At 37.3% G+C, this 18,401-nt stretch overlaps 1 pseudogene; it reads left to right on the top strand.

Moving 5' to 3' along the window:
- LOC120226123 overlaps nucleotides 1-18,174 on the top strand; it is a 63,445-nt pseudogene extending 45,271 nt beyond the window's left edge.
- The last annotated feature ends 227 nt before the right edge of the window (nucleotides 18,175-18,401 follow it).

Below are 18,401 nucleotides of genomic sequence, written 5' to 3' on the forward strand. Positions count from 1 at the left end.
AATCAGAATTGGCCTATAACTAGTAATGAGGTTGAATCAGTAATCAGAAACTTCTCAACAGCAACAATGCCTGAACCAAATCGCTTCACTGGTGAATTCCATCAAGCACTTAATGAATTAATATCAGTTCTTCTCAAACGTTTGAACAAATGGACAAAAAATGTACAATTCCATTCATATGGATACCTAGAATATAAAAATTCATAGACACTGAAAACGACTGGAGACTAGCAGTCTGTAGGCTGCCTTTTAGTTTTGTTTATTGTTTCGTGGGCTGTGCAGAACTTTTTAATCTTGATCAGGTTCCAACAGTACATTTTTGCTGTTGTTTCACTTGCCTACAGGAGATGTCTAGTAATATTTGCTAATTACATACCTGATAAAGATTATGCAAAACCTATACAGAACTTAACAAACTCAACACCCAAAACATAACAATCCAGTTAAAAATGGACAGAAGACATGAATAAAAATTTATCCAGTGGAGACATCCAATTGACTAACAGACACACGAAAAGATGTTCAACATCACTCAGCATCATGAAAATACAAATCAAAACCATGATGAGGTACCACATCATAGTTGTCAGAATGGCTAAAATTAACAACACAAGAAACAACAGGTGTTGGTGAGGATGTAGAGAAAGGGGAATCCTCTTGCACTCTTAGTCTGTTGGTGGGAATGCAAACTGGTGCAGTCACATGGGAAAAAGTGTGGTGGGTTCCTCAAGAAGTTCAAAAAAGAAGTACCCAATGACCTAATAAATGCATTACTAGGTATTTACAAAAAGTATTCAGAAATACTGATTCTCAAGATACATATATATCAAATTTCAAAAACATATTATCAATGACCCAAATTATTGAAAGAGCCCAAATGTCCATCAGTTGACAAATGGATAAAGAAGGTGTGGCATATATGTATTATATGTGTGTATATATACACACACAATATATATAAAACACACACACCACGGAATATTACTCAGCATTAAAATAATGAAATATTGCTTTATGCAATAAGATCATTCTCTTTCTGTCTTAGTTGCTTCATTTTAATTTTAATTAATTAATTAATTTTCTTAAATATTTTATTGTCAAGTTGGTTTCCATATAACACCTAGTGCTCATCCCAACAAGTGCCCTACTCCATGCCCATCACCGCCCTTCCACTCTCCCCCACCCCCATAAGCCCTCAGTTTGTTCTCAGCATTCAAGAGTCTCTCATGGTTTCCCTCTCTCCACTATTTTTCCCCTTCTCCTTCCCCACGGTCCTCTGTTAAGTTCCTGGTAATCCACTAATACTTGCAATATGGTATCTGACTTTCTCTGCCTGAATTATTTCGTTCAGCATAACACCCGCAAGGTCCATCCACATTGCTACAAATGGCCAAATTTCATTTTTTCTCAGTGCCATGTAGTATTACATCGTATAGATAAACCACATTTCCTTAAGCATAAGAGATGGACACTTAGGTTCTTTCCATGTTTTATCTATTGTTGAAAGAGCTGCTATGAACATTGAGGGTACATGTGCCCCTATACATCAGCACTCTTGTATCACTTGGGAAAATTCCTAACAGTGCTTTTACTGGGTCATAGGGGAGTTCTAGTGTTAAATTTTTGAGGAAAATACTAACGGTTTTCCAGAGGGGCTACAGCAGTCCACATTCCCACCAACAGTGTAGGAGGGTGCCCGTTTCTCCCTATCTTCGCCAGCATCTATAGTCCCCAGATTCGTTCATTTTGGCCACTCTAACTGGCGTAAGGAGGCACCTCAGTGTGGTATAGATTTGTATTTCCCTGATGAGGAGGGACACTGAGCATCGTTTCATGTGTCTGCTGGCCATCTGGATGTTCTCTTTGGAGAAGTGTCTGTTCATGTATTCTGCCCATTTCTTCACTGGATTATTTGTTTTTCAGGTATGGAGTTTGGTGAGTTGCTTATAGATTGTGGATATTAGCCCTTTATCTGATATGTCATTGGCAACTATCTTTTCCCATTCCGTTGGTTGCCTATTAGTTTTGTGGGTTGTTTCCTTTGCCATGCAGAAGTTTTTATCTTGATGAGGTCCCAATAGTTCATGTTTTCCCTTGATTCCCTTGCCTTTGGGGATGTGTCAAGTAAGAAGTTGCTGCGGTGTAGGTCAAGGAGGTTGTTTCCTGCTTTCTCCTTTGGGTTTTGATGGTTTCCTTTTTCACATTCAGATCTTTATCCACTTTAAGTTTATTTTTGTGTATGGTGTGAGAAAATGACCTAGTTTCATTCTTCTGAATGTTGCTGTCCAGTTCTCCCAGCACCATCTGTTAAAGAGGCTGTCTTTTTTCCAGTTTAACACTTTGTCAAAGATTAGGTAGCCATATATTTGTGGGTCCAATTATGAGTTCTGTATTCTGGTCCATTTGTCTATGTGTCCGTTTGTGTGCCAATACCATAATGTCTTGATGATGACAGCTTTGTAGTCGAGGCTTGGTCCGGGATGGTGATGCCTCCCGTTTTGGTTTTCTTCCTGAATATTACTTTGGCTATTCAGGGTTTTTTGTGGCTCCATACAAATTTTAGGATAGTTTGTTCTAGATTTTAGAAGTGTGCTTGTGCAATTTTGATTGGAATTGCATTAAATTTGTAGACTGCTTTCAGTAGTAATGGCATTTCAACAATATTTATTCTTCTGATACATGAGCATGGAATGTTTTTTCCATTTCTGTATGTCTTCTTCAATTTCCTTCATATGTTTTCTATAGTTTCTTATATCCTTGGTTAGGTTTATTCCTAGGTATTTTATGTTTTTTTGTGCAATTGTGAATGGGATCAGTTTCCTGATTTCTCTTTCTATTGCTTCATTGTCGCTGTATAAAAATGCAACCGATTTTTGTACGTTAATTTTGTACCCTGCAACTTTACTGAATTCTTGGATCAGTTCTAGTAGGCTTCTGGTGGAGTCTGTCAGGTTTTCTATGTACAGTATCATGTCGTCTGTGAAAAGTGAAAGTTTGACTTCTTCTGTGACCATTCTGATGTCTTTTATTTCCTTTTGATGTCTGATGGCTCATGGTTGGACTTCCAGCACTATATTAAACAACAATGGTGAGAGTGGACATCCCTGTCGTGTTCCTCTTCTCAGGGGAAAAGCTCTCAGTTTTTCCTAATTGAAGATGATATTAGCTGAGGGCTTCTCATAGATGGCTTTTATGATGTTTAAGTCAGTTCCTTCTATCCCGACTTTCTCAAGGGTCTTTATGAAGATGGGATGCTGTATTTTCTCAAATGATTTGTCTGCATCTATCTACAGGATCATATGATTTTTATCTTTCCTTTTGTTGATGTGATGTATCACATTGATTGATTTGTGAATATTGAACCAGCCCTGTAACCCAGGAATGAATCCCATTTGGTCTTGGTGGATAATTCTTTTTATATGCTATTGGATTTGATTTGCAAGTATCTTGTTGAGGATTTTTGCATCCATATTCATCAAGGATATTGGCTTGTAGTTCTCCTTTTTTTCTGGATCTCTGTCTGGCTTGGGAATCAGAATGATGCTGGCTTCATAAAATGACACCGGAAGTTTTCCTTCGATTTCTAATTTTTGGAAGAGCTTAAGAAGAATTGTATTAATTCTTTTTTAAATGTCTGGTAGAATTCCCCAGGGAAGCCATCAGGACCAAGTCTCTTATTTGTTGGGGATTTTTGATCACTGATTCCATTTCTTCACCAGTTATGGGTTTGTACAGATATTCTATCTCTTTCCGTGTGAATTTTGTGAGAAGTGTATGTTTAGGAATTTGTCCATTTCTACTAAGTTGCCAGTGTGTTGGCATATAATTTTTCATAGTATTCCCTGATAATTGCTTGTATTTCTGAGAGGTTGGTTGTAATCAGTCCATTTTCATTCATGATTTTGTCTATTTTGGTGCTCTCTCTTTTCTTTTTGAGAAGCCTGGCTAGAGGCTTGTCAATTTTGTTTATTTATTCAAAGAACCAAATCTTGATTTCATGGATCTGATAAATTGTTTCTTTGGTCTCTATGTTGTTTTTTTCTGATCTGATTTTTTACCATTTCTCTTCTTCTATTGGGTTTGGGGTGCTCTTGTTGCTCTGCCTCTAGCTCCTTTAGGCAAGTTGTTAGCTTTGGCACTTGCGCTTTCTCTAATTTCTTGAAATAGGCCTGGAGTGAAATGTACTTTCCTCTCAGGACTGCCTTTGCCCCATCCCATAGATTTTGGATTGTTGTAGCTTCATTTTCATTTGTTTCCATATATTTTTTAATATATTCTCTAATTGCCTGATTGGCACATTCATTCTTTAGTAGGGTGTTCTTTAACCTCCATGTTTTTGGAGGTTTTCCAGACTTCTTCCTGTGATTGATTTCAAGTTTCAAAGCATTATGATCTGACAGTGTGAATGGTATGATCTCAATTCCGTTATATTTATTGAGAACTGCTTTATGTCCCAGTATGTGATCTATCATGGAGAATGTGCCATGTGCACTTGAGAAGAAAGTGAATTCCATGGCCTCAGGATGTAGAGTTCTAAATATATCTGTCAGATCCATCTTGTCCAATGTGTCATTCAAGTCCATGGTTTCTTTAGTCATTTTCTGTCTGGTTGATCTATCCATTGGTGAAAGCAGAAAATTAAATTTCCCTGCTATTAGCACATTCTTATCTCTAAGTTGTTTCTGTTTGTGATGAATTGTTTTAAATATTTAGGTGCTTCCATATTCGGTACGTAGACATTTATAGTTGTTATTTCTTCCTGATGGATAGAACCTGTAATTATTATAGAATATCCTTCTTCATCCCTTGTTATTGTCTTTAATTTAAAGTCCAGTTTGTCTAATATAAGTATGGCTAATCTAGCTTTCTTTTGATTTCCAGTATCATGATATATATTTCTCCATCCACTTACTTTTAATCTGAAGGTATTCTCCAGTCTAAAATGCGTTTCTTTTAGACAGCAAATAGATAGATTTTGTTTTGTTATCCATTCAGGTACCCTATGTCTTTTGTTTTGAGCATTTAGCCCATTTACATTCAGTGTTATTATTGAAATATGTGGGTTTAGAGTCATTGTGACCTTTGTGGGATTCATGCTTGTGGTGGTGTCTGTGGTATCTTCATTCCTTGCAATACTTCCCTGAGAGAGTCACTCTCAGGATTTCTTGTAGGGCTGGCTTAGTGGTGAAAAATCCTTCCAATTTTTGTTTATTTCGAAGCACTTTTATCTCTCCTTCTATTTTGAATGACAGGCTTGCTGGATAGAGGATTCTTGGCTGCCTATTTTTTTCCGTTAATCACATTGAGGATCTCCTGCCATTCCTTTCTGGCCTGCCACGTTTCAGTAGATAGGTCTGTCATCACTCTGATAGGTTTCCCTTTGTATGTTATGGCCCTTTTCTCCTTAGCTGCTTTCAAAATTTTCTCTTTGTCCTTATACTTTGCCATTTTTACTATGATATGTCGTGCAGAAGATGGATTCAAATTACGTCTGAGGGGAGTTCTCTGAGCCTCTTGTATTTCAACGTTTACTTACTTCCCCAGGTTGAGGAAGTTCTCTGCTATAATTTGTTCCAGGACTCCTTCAGCACCTTTCCCTCTCTTTTCCTCTTCTGAGATTCCTATGATACGGATATTGTTCCGTTTGACCGTAGCGTTGAGCTCTCGAACTCTTCTTTCATGGTCCTGGATCAGTTTGTCTCTTTTTTTCTCAGTTTCCTCTTTTTCTATAATGGTGTCTTCTAAATCACTTCTCCTTTCTGCCTCTTCAATCCGTGCATTGGATGCCTCCTATTTATTATGTATGTCATTTACCGCATTTTTTAATTCATCATGCCTATTTTTATGCTTTATGTTGTTTGTAGCCATAGTTTATTTGATGTCTCTATGCTTTTTTCAAGCCTAGCTATTAATTTTATGATTATTGTTCCAAAATCTTGTTCAGGTATGCTGCTTATACATGTTTTGAGGAGTTCATTAGCTGTCAATTCTTGGAATTTCTTTGGAGGAGAGCTCTTTTGTTTCGTCATGTTTGTTAGCTTTCTATTTCTTGTTAGTTTTTTTAAATTTTTTTTAATGTTTTATTTATTTCTAGGAGAGAGAGAGAGAGACAGCGTGAGCAGGGGAGGGTCAGAGAGAGAGGGAGTCACAGACTGAAACAGGCTCCAGGCTCAGAGCCGGCAGTCAGCAGAGAGCCCGACGCGGGCCTCGAACCCACGAACCGCGAGATCATGACCTAAGCGAAAGTCGGACGCTCAACCGACTAAGCCACCCAGGCGCCCCATATTTCTTATTAGTTTTAAAAACTTGTTATGCACTCTGCACCTGTGAGTACTACTGTATTAAAGAAGGCTCATTGACTGCCCAGGGCCTGTCCGCTCAGGAAGTATTCTTTGAATGGTGTCTCTTGTCTTTCTTGTTGATACTTTGGTTATTTTATTTCTTTCCTCGCAGTGGTATTTGGTACTCTCTACCATGTGTACTTTGGCTTGTTCCTTGAGGTAGCCCTGGAAAAGAGAACAGAGCGACACACAGGAAACAAAGGCACACAAACACACCGACAACTCCAACAAAAGCACAAACCGAACGGGAAAAAGATAAAGAAAAGAATGAAAAAAAAAAGAGGAAAAAAATAATAAAATAAAAAATAAAGAAAAGAAGATAATAAAAGAAAAAAATACCAAAAGACAAAGGACAGTCTAAAAGCATAAACCAGATTTTCCTACTACAAATTAAGAGCAGGGTGTATGCAGTGCTGATGGAAGAGCATATACAAAGAGAGAAATGACAGGGCGTGGAGGAAGCAAAATTGCACAATGATCAGGCAAAGAGACTAAGAGATTTAATTCAGAGAGAGAAAGAGGAGAATATGGTTGTAGGCGAGGAGAAAGAAACGAAGATAATGTTACTCAGAGAAACTATATAGTGTGATTTGATTACTCCAGATATAGAGAGACAGAAATGAAGTGGTGGAGGTGTAGAGTATACATCTAGACAATTGATTGATTGTGACTGTTTAAATCAACCAATGACCAGAGTGCCCAGTCCAGCAGAGGGGATGGATAAGAATGAGACAGGGAAATATATCTGAATAGAAAGAATTGATCTAGAATTAATCATGGCAATGTATCCATGTTGGTCTTGCCCCGGGCTCCAGTAAAAAAAATAAAGTAAAATAAGCTGCTCTTTAGCGGGGATGGGCGTGGTTTGCTGTCGGCAGATCTTAGCCTCAACTGTTTCCTGTGGATCTTTCCCTGAGGTCTTGCCCTGGTGGTTGTGGGGAAAAAACTTTTGTGGCCCTAGTCCCTTCTCGAACCAACCATTGCAAATCCTTCTTTTGGGTCAGATCTCTGTGTGCAGTGGTTGTAGCCAAGGTGGGTTGTCTTCTATGTCTCAAGCAATGCCTCATTTCCAGATCTTAGTCCACGTGCTTTATTGATACTGCCTGAAATATAAACCCGCAGGCCGATTCCTTCAGAGCAGTTTCAAGCTGGCCACTTCCCTACTGGGAATCGAGCTGGGAGAATGACAGAGCGGTTTCAGGCAGGCCGCTTCCCCTCCAAATTGAGCTGGTGAGCACAGAAGCATTTTCTCCTGGTGCTGCCTGGGACTAGGGCACCAAGCTCAATGTCAGCACCACAGCTGGAAACCGGATCACTCTCTGTCCTGAGCTGAGGTTTTTCTCTTCTCCAGGGAGAGGGACAGTTCCTTGAGCAGTTTCAGCCATTCTTTTTTTTCCCCTCTACTCATCGCGGCTCCCGGCAAGGGAGTCTCCTCACCTCCCTCTGTGTCTCCGGGTCCTGGCCCATGTTTATCTTCCTCAGTTCGCACTCACGCACCTATAAGAATGTTTTCAAAGTGGACTCTGCCTCCTTTTCCTCACAAACTCCTGTGTTTCAGTGTCCTATGGCTTCAGGGTTTCTCCATTTGTGAGATGAGGGTGAGTGAAATGTACGGAGCTCCCAACTTCTATGTCATCTTTCCAAAAACATCTAGTTACCTCATTTTTAATAGTAACCAAAGAGATTGTAGTCATTTGCTTCAAATGGCCTTGTTATGTCTGAAAATGTGACTGTATATTTTCAACTTTTTCTAAATCAACTTGTCAGGCTGGATAATATAGAATGGCACAGATAAACTGTGTTGGATTCTTGGACACCATCTACTGTAATAACAACATTTCACAGATCTAACCTGGAGATGAAGAGAGGAAGAGACTGGGGCATGGTCACATAAGCAATCAATGATAACTCCTAGAAGGAACCTATTTACTGACCTAATATCCAGTGGTTGGTCATTAAGATATGCTATCCCTTCTACCATGTTCTTATCCTGAGCAGATATTTTTTTTTGCCTTAATTTGACTAGCAGTTCCCCAGGCTTAGATCTTGTGTTGTCTTCAAGGTTTTAGTGTGTGCCTCTTCCATACACTCAACATTTAATATGAACTATTCATTCAGCAATGACTTCCTGTTGGATATGGAGCTAACAACTATGAAGAGGCCCATAAACCTTTTTTCAATAATAATTTAACCCTGACTTCAGAACAACTTCTATCTTCATGGCCTTTATTGAATGGCTGACATAAGAGGCTTACTATTGTGGATTATTATTAGTGCCATCAACAAGGCAAGATGATAAAAACTTTAGTTGTCGGAATTGTTCCCAAAGTATTGTTACACACCTACCATGTGTGAAGCACTCTTACATATGCTGTCTTTAGCCCAAATCCTACAAATTATAACTTACATATAAGTAATAATAGCAGGATGGTATAAAATATGTTTCTCCCAAAAACTAATTATAAGTGCCTATTTTGAACAAAGCATTCTATTAGCCAGTATGTGCCAACACAGAAAAAAAAAATCACACACTTCTTGGTCTCAAAAGATCTCAGGGTCTATTTATGACTCTCTTTCTTTCTCCTTCAGTCCCCACTCCAACTCTCTGGCTTTTCACATGCAACTTCCTTTACCCAGGGGCCCCCTACTTGTCACCTAGCTAAGACATATTTTTTCAGAAAGCCTCCTTTAACTTTGAACTCTGAACTCATCTGTTCTTTTCTAAGAGCCTCTCCTTTCCTTGTAATAACACTGATCATACTTCATTGCAATTATCTCTGTATTTATTTGTCTTTTCCACTGGACAAATTGCTGCATTAGGGCAAGAATGATGTTTTTATAATGGTATCCTAATCCCTTGCAGAGTCCTTGACATAGAATAACTTTCTTTTTAAAACAAAAATCACATTTTATTTTGAAATTACATAAACCCAGCCCCCATCTAGGCATATTTCATAAGAGATTGCGGAAGAACTCTTCCCCAGAGAGATAGAGAAGGGGCAATAGAAATGAGCTGTGTCTGGTAAAACTAACATATATCAAGAACAAAACTTGTGCTGACAGCATTGTCAGTGATAGAAATCTTTTTGTGAGTTTCCCACTTCACTCTTTTTTTAAAATTTTTAAATGTTTTCTTTATTTCTGAGAGGGAGAGAGAGACAGCACGAGCAGGGGAGGGTCAGAGAGAGAGGGAGACACAGAATCTGAAACAGGCTCCAGGCTCCACGCTAGCTGTCAGCACAAAGCCCGATGCGGGGTTCGAACCCACAAACCACGAGATCATGACCTGAGCTGAAATCGGATGCTTAACAGACTGAGCCACCCAGGCGCCCCTCTCACTTTACTCTTATCTTCACAGAAATATTCTACATCACTCAAGGCAAATTCAAAATGACACCACATTCATGAACAATGTCCTAGGGAACCTTGATAGACAAATGCTTCCTGGTCTAAAACCATACAGACATGTACTTAAATGTTACTTGTTTTTTTTTTTTTAAATATATATTTTATTTTTTAAAGTTTACTTTGAGAGGGAGAGAGAGTGAGAAAGGGAGGGGCAGAGAGAGAGAATCCCAAGTAGATTCCACACCGTCATCATAGAGCCCAACACAGGACACAAACTCACAAACCGTGAGATCATGACCTGATTCAAAATCAAGAGTCAGATGCCCAACTGAATGAGACACACAGGCAATTGCTACTTCTTGATTCCTGTGTTATCACATTTAAGTTTCTTAACTTCTCTGTGCTTTTTCCTTATCAAACAAGGGTAATAATATCTATGCATAGGTTTGTTAACTAGATTCAAGAATCTAGTGCATAGAAATAATCAGGCACAATCTAGATGCCCACAAATAGTGATAAGTCCTCAAAAATTATCATTTTGAATTCCCTAGCCTACTAAATTTCTTTCTTCTTCAAGACAAAGGGGCAAAAACTTATTTGGTGAAATACTAATTAAGAACTTTCCTAACCTAGGGAAGGACATAGACATCCATTTTCAGAAATCACAGAGAATTCCAAATAAAACAAACCTATGTAATACCACACCTTGACACATAATAATTAAAATATAAAGTGTTAAAAACAAAGAAAAATCTAAAAGTAGCAAGACAGAAGCAAAAAGTTACCTAAAAGAGAAACCAGCTGTTTTTTAGAAGAAATATATCAGCCCAGAAGGGAGTGGCATTATATAATCAGAGTGCTAAAAGGAAAAAAAAGCTATAAGCAAGAATACACTACCCAGCAAAGTTATCATTCAGATTTGAAAAACAAATAAAAAGTTTCCCACACAAATAAAAGAGTATTTTATCATCACTAAACCTGCCTTCTAAGAAATTTTAAAGAGATTTAAGTGGAAAAGAAATGGCCATAACAGATATAAGGAACTTATTAATAAAAAGATATAAAATATGGGGTGGCTGGGTATCTCAGTTGCTTAAGCGTCTGACTTTGGCTCATGTTATGATCTTATGGTTCATGAGTACGAACACCGCGTTGGGCTCTGTGCTGACAGTTGAGAGCCTGGAGATTGCTTCAGATTCTGTGTCTCCCTCTCTCTATCCTTCCCCTGCTCACAGTCTGTGTGTGTGTCTCTCTCTCAAAAATAAATAAACATTAAACAAAGATGTAAACTCTAACAGCATATACAAAAAGGCAGTCGAATGAGTTTAAAAACAGAGATTTTTAAAAATGTACATGAACTTAACTATCAACTCAATATACATTGCTGTATAATTAAGATGTTGTATATGAAACTCATCATAACCAAAACCCCAAAATTTATACACACACACACACACACACACACACACACACATACACACACACAGGAAGCCAAACATAATACCAAAGAAACTAAGCAATCCCAAAGAAGAGAATAATAGAATAAAACAGAAGCAGAGAAGAATGACAAAAACAACCATAAAACAAATAACAAAATAACAGTAAGTATATACTATTAATGATTACTTTAATGGCAATTGGGATATATGTTCCAATAAAAGTCAGAGTAATAAAATGGACAAAAAAAAAGAGACAAATAGATATGCTGCCTATAAGAAACTCATTTTAGACCTAAAGATATATATAGAATAAAAGTGAAGAGATGGAAAAATATCTACAATGCAAATGGAAGTGGGAAAAAAAAGCCAGGGTGGAAATATTGATATCAAGAACAAATAGAATCTTTAAAGTGATTGTAAAAAGAGATAATGAAGAGCATTATATAATCATAAAAGGGACAATCCAACATGAAGATATAGCAAGTATAAATACATATGTACTTGACATGGGAGAACCCGAATATATAAAACAATTAATGACAAACATAAAGGAACTCATTGATAATAATACAACAGTAGTGGGGGACTTAAAATCCCTCACCCACATCAACAGGTAGATCATCTAAGCTGAAAACCAAATAGGAAACAATGGCTTTGAATAGCACACTAGACTTGATGGACTTAACTTCCTGTGTGATGTGCTTCAGAACACTTCATCCTAAAGCAGCAGCATACACATTCTTTTCAAGTGCACATAGGACATTCTCCAGAATAGATCACATAATAAGTAACAAATCAGATCTCAACAAGTACAAAAAGACTGAGAACATACCATGCATATTTTCTAACCACAGTGATATGAAATTTGAATTCAAACACAAGAAAAAGTTTGGAAAGACCACCAATACATGGAGATTAAACAACATGCTACTAAATAATGAATGGGTCAAACAGGTAATCAAAAAATATATTTTTAAAAAGTACATGGAAACAAATTAAAGTGAAAATGCAGTGGTTCCAAATCTCTGAGGTTCAGCAAAAGCAGTCCTAAGAGGGAAGGATACAGGAATACAGTCCTACCTCAGGAAACAAGAAAAAAAACTCAAATAAACAACCTAACCTTACATCTAAAGGAACTAGAAAAAGAACAACAAACAAAACCTTACAAAATCAGAAGGAAGAAAGTAATAAAGATTAGAGTAGAAATAAATTATATAGAACTAAGAAAACAATAGAACAGATCAATGAAACCAGGAGCCGGTTCTTAGGAAAAAAAGTCAGTAAAATTGTTAAGCCTCTACCCATAAGTATAAAGCAAAAAAGAGAGAAGACTGAAATAAATACAAACACAAGTAAGAGTTTAAGAATAACAACCAAAATCACAGTAATACAAATAATTATAAGATAATATTAAAAAAACAAACAAACTATATGCCACCAAATCGGACAACCTGTAAGAAATGGATAAATTCCTAGAAACATATAAACTGAAATAGGAAGAAATCAGAAACTTGCACAGATCAATAACCAGCAAAGAAATTGAATCACTAATCAAAAATCTCCCAACAAACAAAAGTACAGGGTCAGATGATTTCACAGGCAAATTTTATAAAATGTTTAAAGAGTTAATGCCTATTATTTTCAAAATATTGCAAAAAATAGAAAAGGAAGGAAAACTTCCAAATTCACTCTATGAGCTCACCATTACCCTTATAACAAAACCAGATACATACACCACAAAAAAAAATACATTTTTAAAAACCATTCACCATAATCCACTGGGAATTATTCCTGTGTTGCAACTGTGGATCAATATTCACAAATCAATGAACTTGATACATCGCATTAATAAAAAAAAAGATAAGAACCATATAATAATTTCAATAGATGCAGAAAAATCATCCATTGTGTTAAAAAAATAAGCAAAGTAGGTTTAGAGGAAAAATACCTAAACATAATAAAGGCCATATATCAAAGAACTGCAGTTAATATAATCCTCAATGAGGAAAAACTGAAAGCTTTCCCTCTAAGGTCAGAAACAAGACAAGGATGTAGACACTCACCGCTGTTATTTAACATAGTATTGAAAGTCCTAGCCACAGCAAGTAGACAACAAAAATAAAGAAATAAAGGAATCCAAATGGTCAAGGAACAAGTAAAACTTTCAATATTTGCAAATGTCATGATACTCTATTTAGAAATGCCAAAGATTACACCAAAAAAATAAAAACAGCTAGAAATGATAAACAAATTCAGTGTTCTCACAGGATATGAGGTCAACATATATGTGTGTATATATATATATAATTTTTTGTTTATATTGTAATATATAATTATATAAATATAATTTATTGTCAAGTTACCTAACATACAGTGTATACAGTGTGATCTTGGTTTTGGGAATAGATTCCCAGGACTCATTGCTTAAATACAACACCCAGTACTCGTCTCAACAAGTGCCCTCCTCAATGCCCATCACCCATTTTCCCCTCTCCCCGCCCCCCACCATCAACCCTCAATTTGTTCTATGCATTTCAGAGTCTTGTATTGGTTGCCTCCCTCCCTCTCTATTTGTAATTGGTTTTTCCCCTTCCCTTCCCCCATGGTTAACTTTCTCATGTTCCACATATGAGTGAAAACATATGATATCTGTCTTTATCTGACTGACTTATTTCACTTAGCATAATACCATCCAGTTCCATCCACATTGCTGTGAAAGGCAGGATTTCATTCTTTTTCTTTGACAAGTAGTAATCCATTGTATATATAAACCACATCTTTATCCACTCATCAGTTGATGGACATTTGGGCTCTTCCCATAATTTGGCTATTGTTGATAGTGCTGTCATAAGCATCGGGGTGCATGTCTCCCTTCAAACCAGCATTTTTATATCCTTTGGATAAATTTCTAGGATTGCAGTCACGTTGTCATAAAGTGGCACTATTTTTAGTTTTTTGAGTAACCGCCATACTATTTTTCACAGTGGCTATACCAGTTTTCATTCCCACCAGAAGTGCAAAATTGTTCCCCTTTCTCTACATCCTGGCCAACACCTATTGTTTCCTGAGTTGTTAATTTTAGTCATTATGACAAGTGTGAGGTGGTATCTCAGTATTTTTATTGATTTTTATTTATCTGAGGATGATTGATGTTGAGCATCTTTTCATGTCCCTGTTAGCCATCTGGGAGTCTTCTTTGGAAAAGTGTCTGTTCATGACTTTTGCCCATTTTTCCACTGGGTTGTTTGTTTATTCAGGCGTTGATATTGATAAGTTCTTCATAGGTTTTGGATACTAACCCTTTATCTGATATGTCATTTGCAACTATCTCCTCCCATTCTGTTGGCTGCCTTTTAATTTTGTTGATTATTTCCTTTGCTCTGCAGAAGCTTTTTTAACTTCATGTTTCCTGATTGTTCATTTTTGCTTTTGTTTCCCTTGCCACTAGGGACAGGTCTAGTAAGAAGTTGCTGTGGCTGAGGTCAAAGAGGTTGTTTCCTGTTTTCTCCTCTAAGACTTTGATGGTTTCCTGTCTTACATTTAGGTCTTTCGTCCATTTTGAGTCTGTTTTTGTGTATGGTGTAAAGAAGTGGTCCAGGTTCATTCTTCTTCATGTCATTGTCCAGGTTTTTCAACATTTGCTGAAGATACTGCCTTTTTTCCATTGGATATTCTTTCCTGATTTGTCAAAGATTAGTTGGTCATACATTTGTGGGTCAATTTCTGGGTTCCTTATTATGTTCCATTTATCTATGTGTGTATTTTGTGCCAGTACCACACTGTCTTGGTGATTACATCTTTGTAATACAGCTTGATGTCTGGAATTGTGATGTCTCCAGCATTGCTTTTCTTTTTCATCATGACTTTGGCTATTAGGGGTCTTTTCTTGTTCTATATGAATTTTAGAATTCTTTGTTCTAGCTCTGCGAGGAATGACAGTGCTATTTTGATATAGATTGCATTAAATGTATAGATTGTTTTGGTTTAACACTATTTGTTCTTCCAATCCATGAACACAAAATGTTTTTCCATTTCATTGTGTCTTCTTCAATTTCTTTCATAAGCTTTCTATAATTTGCAGCATATAGATCTTTTATATCTTTGGTTAAGTAAATTCCTAGGTATTTTATGGTTTTCAGATCAATTCTAAATGGGACAGATTCCTTAAATTTTCTTTCTGCTGCTTCATTATTTGTGTATACAAATGCCACAGATCAATGTAGATGGAACTAGAATGTGTTATGCTGAGCAAAATAGTCACCCAGAGAAAGATAAATATCATACGATTTCATCCATATATGGAATTTAAGAAATAAAAGAGATGAACATAGTGGAAGGGAAGGAAAAATGATATAAAAAGAAAGAGGGAAGCAAGCCATAAGAGACCCTTACATACAGAAAACAGAATGAGTATTGTTGGTGGGTGTTGGATGCGGGGATGGGTTAGATGGGTGATGGGCACTAAGGAGGGCACTTGGGATGAGCACTAGGTATTATATGTTAGTGATGAATCACTAAATTCTACTTCCAAAATCATATTATACTATATGTTCACCAAGTTAGATTTAAATAAAATTAAAACATTTTTAAAAAATAATAAAGAATTCCTGAAGAATGGAGAGCATATGGAGCATATGTTTTCTTTTCTTACTCTTTTTCTCTTTTGCCCATAAATAGACAGCACAGTGATTTCCATAAAGTCTTACGACATGATTATTTAATAGGGAACATGTTTCTGAGGCAATCAGGCATAGGACAGGTAATTTTAGTAGGAAAGATTAAAGTAACAAATGCGTTCCATTTATCGATAAGTAGCTTTATGCTTTAAAATTCTATTAAATATTTTTAATCTATACAACAGAAGTCCTTAAAAACTCATACCACATAGGGTTGCTGGGAGGCCAAAACAGTACACTGTATAGAAAATAATTTAATGAAGTTGCTTACATCTAGTTATAAAGAAGATGGGCTAATTTGTTAAAAATTTTCTTCACTTTCAGTTCATTTGGAAAATGTGCTCCTTTGGGTTTGCTCATTTGGAACAAGCCTCCTTGGCTTTGTCATCACATGAGATCTTCCAGATGCTTACCTGTTCTGATAGTACCACACAAGCCCAGCTGACAGCCCTGAAGGACTTTCCCCATCTTGTCACTTTTTCTTATTCACAAATGTTTGCCTTTTATCAAGTTTTGAAATGTGAGGCTTTCCTGCTTTTCTTCAGTTTTACATTTTACTTTGCTTCATTGAGAAAGAACAGTGAAAGTGTTCATCATTATTTAAGAATATCTTTATGGTCGCTTCTTCAGGTAGCTAAACAAATCGAGGGCAATTCCAATAAACAAAATCAACATATATATTGAATTTCTATATACCAATAATGAAACAGCAGAAAGAGAAATTAAGGAATCAATCACATTTATAACTGCACCAAAAATAATAACATATCTAGGAATAAATATAACCAAAGAGGTGAAAGACCTATACGTGAAAACTATAAAACACCAATGAAAGAAACTGAAGATGACACAAAGCAATGAAAAGACATCCCATGCTCATGGATTAGAAGAACAAATATTGTTAAAATGTCTAGAATGCCCAAAGCAATCTACATATCTAATGTAATGGCAATCAAAATACCAACAGAATTTTTTGTAGAGCTAGGAAAAAGGTCCTAAAGTTTGAATGGAACCACCAAAGACTCTTGGGAGTCTTTTGCTTTTATCCAAAGCAACGTTAGGGAGAAAAATCAAAGCTGGAGACATCACAGTTCTGGACTTCAAGTTATATTACAAAGCTGTGGTAATAAAAAATTATGGCACTGGCACAAAAATATACACATAGATCACTGGAACAAAATAGAAAATCCAGAAATAATCTCACAACTCTATGGTCAATCTTCAACAAGGCAGAATATCCAATGAGAAAAGAATGTCTCTTCAACAAATGGTAAATGAAGCAATCAAAGTAGAAATTAGAAAGTATATGGGGACAAGCAAAAATAACACATTGGGCCAAAAATTTGGAATGCAGCAAAAGCAATTTTAAGAGGAAAACATAATGATAGATGCAACCCCACCTCATAAAAATAAGAAAAAGCTCAAATTAAAAAAAATCTAACCTTACACCAAAAGGAATTGTAAAGAAAAGAACAAACAAAACCCCAAGTAAGTAAGGAAAGAAATAATGAAGGTCAGAGCAGAAATAAATGACATAGAGACTTAGAAAGCAATAAAGAATCAATGAAACCAAGACCTGGTTATTTAAAAAGATAAACAAAATTGGTAAAACCTTATCCAAGTTCATCAAGAAAAAAAGAAAAACGGCCCATATAAATAAAATCAGAAATGAAAGAGGAAAAGCAACATGCAAAGGATTATAATAGAACACTATAGACATGCAAAGGATTATAATACAACATTACAAATAATCATGTGCCAACAAGTTGGGCAACCTAGAGGAAATGAATACATTACTGAAAACATACAATCTCCCAAAGGAGGGGGAAGATGACAGAGTAGTAGGGAGCTCCATACATTGCACTCACCCCCATATCTCGCACGGAAAAGATCTGAAGCCATAGGAAACCTTACAGAACCCAAGAGATTGGGAGAAAAAGGACGCAGAATCCACTGAGAAAGCCTTCTAACATGAGTGCGAACTGGGGAAGATAAAATCGGGCCGGGATCGGAGACTGGAGGGACGGGGGCGATCCCCGTCTGCGGGGAGTGAGAGGGGAAAAAGAGAGAGTCTGAAACCGCTCAAGACACGGTCTCTGTCGCTGGAAAACAGAAAAACCTCCGCTCGGGGCACAGAAAGACCCTGCACGCGAAATCCCTGCGCGCAAGGTCCCGCACGAAAACTCGTCCTGGAGGGGCTGCGCCCTGACCACTACTTTGTGCTCCTGGCTGGCTGGACCCTTAGAGGAGCTGCGTGCCTCCACACCATTGTGCTCCTCGCTGGCCGGACTCCTGGAGGAGAGGCGCACACTTACTGGGCCTCCGTGCTCCTGGCTGGCTGGAATTCTAGAGGGAAAGCGAAGAGCTTAAAAACTAGGACATTTACCCGCGAGTTCGTGTTTTGGTGAGGAGACACAGAGGGACCTGGTTTCTCTCTATCCAGTGGGCCTGGCGCGTCCCACAGGCAAACCCCTGCCCATGCTCGCCAACCCTACCGGGAAGAGAAGGTAACAGCGATTCTGGCTCCACCCCCAGGGCTGAGCAAGAGGCTTGGAATTGCCCCGAGGGGATCACCTGTGAGGTTGTGTCTATAGCAA

This window comes from Hyaena hyaena, unplaced genomic scaffold (genome assembly GCF_003009895.1).
Source record: "Hyaena hyaena isolate Hyena2069 unplaced genomic scaffold, ASM300989v1 scaffold_1615, whole genome shotgun sequence".
NCBI classification, from domain to species: domain Eukaryota; kingdom Metazoa; phylum Chordata; class Mammalia; order Carnivora; family Hyaenidae; genus Hyaena; species Hyaena hyaena.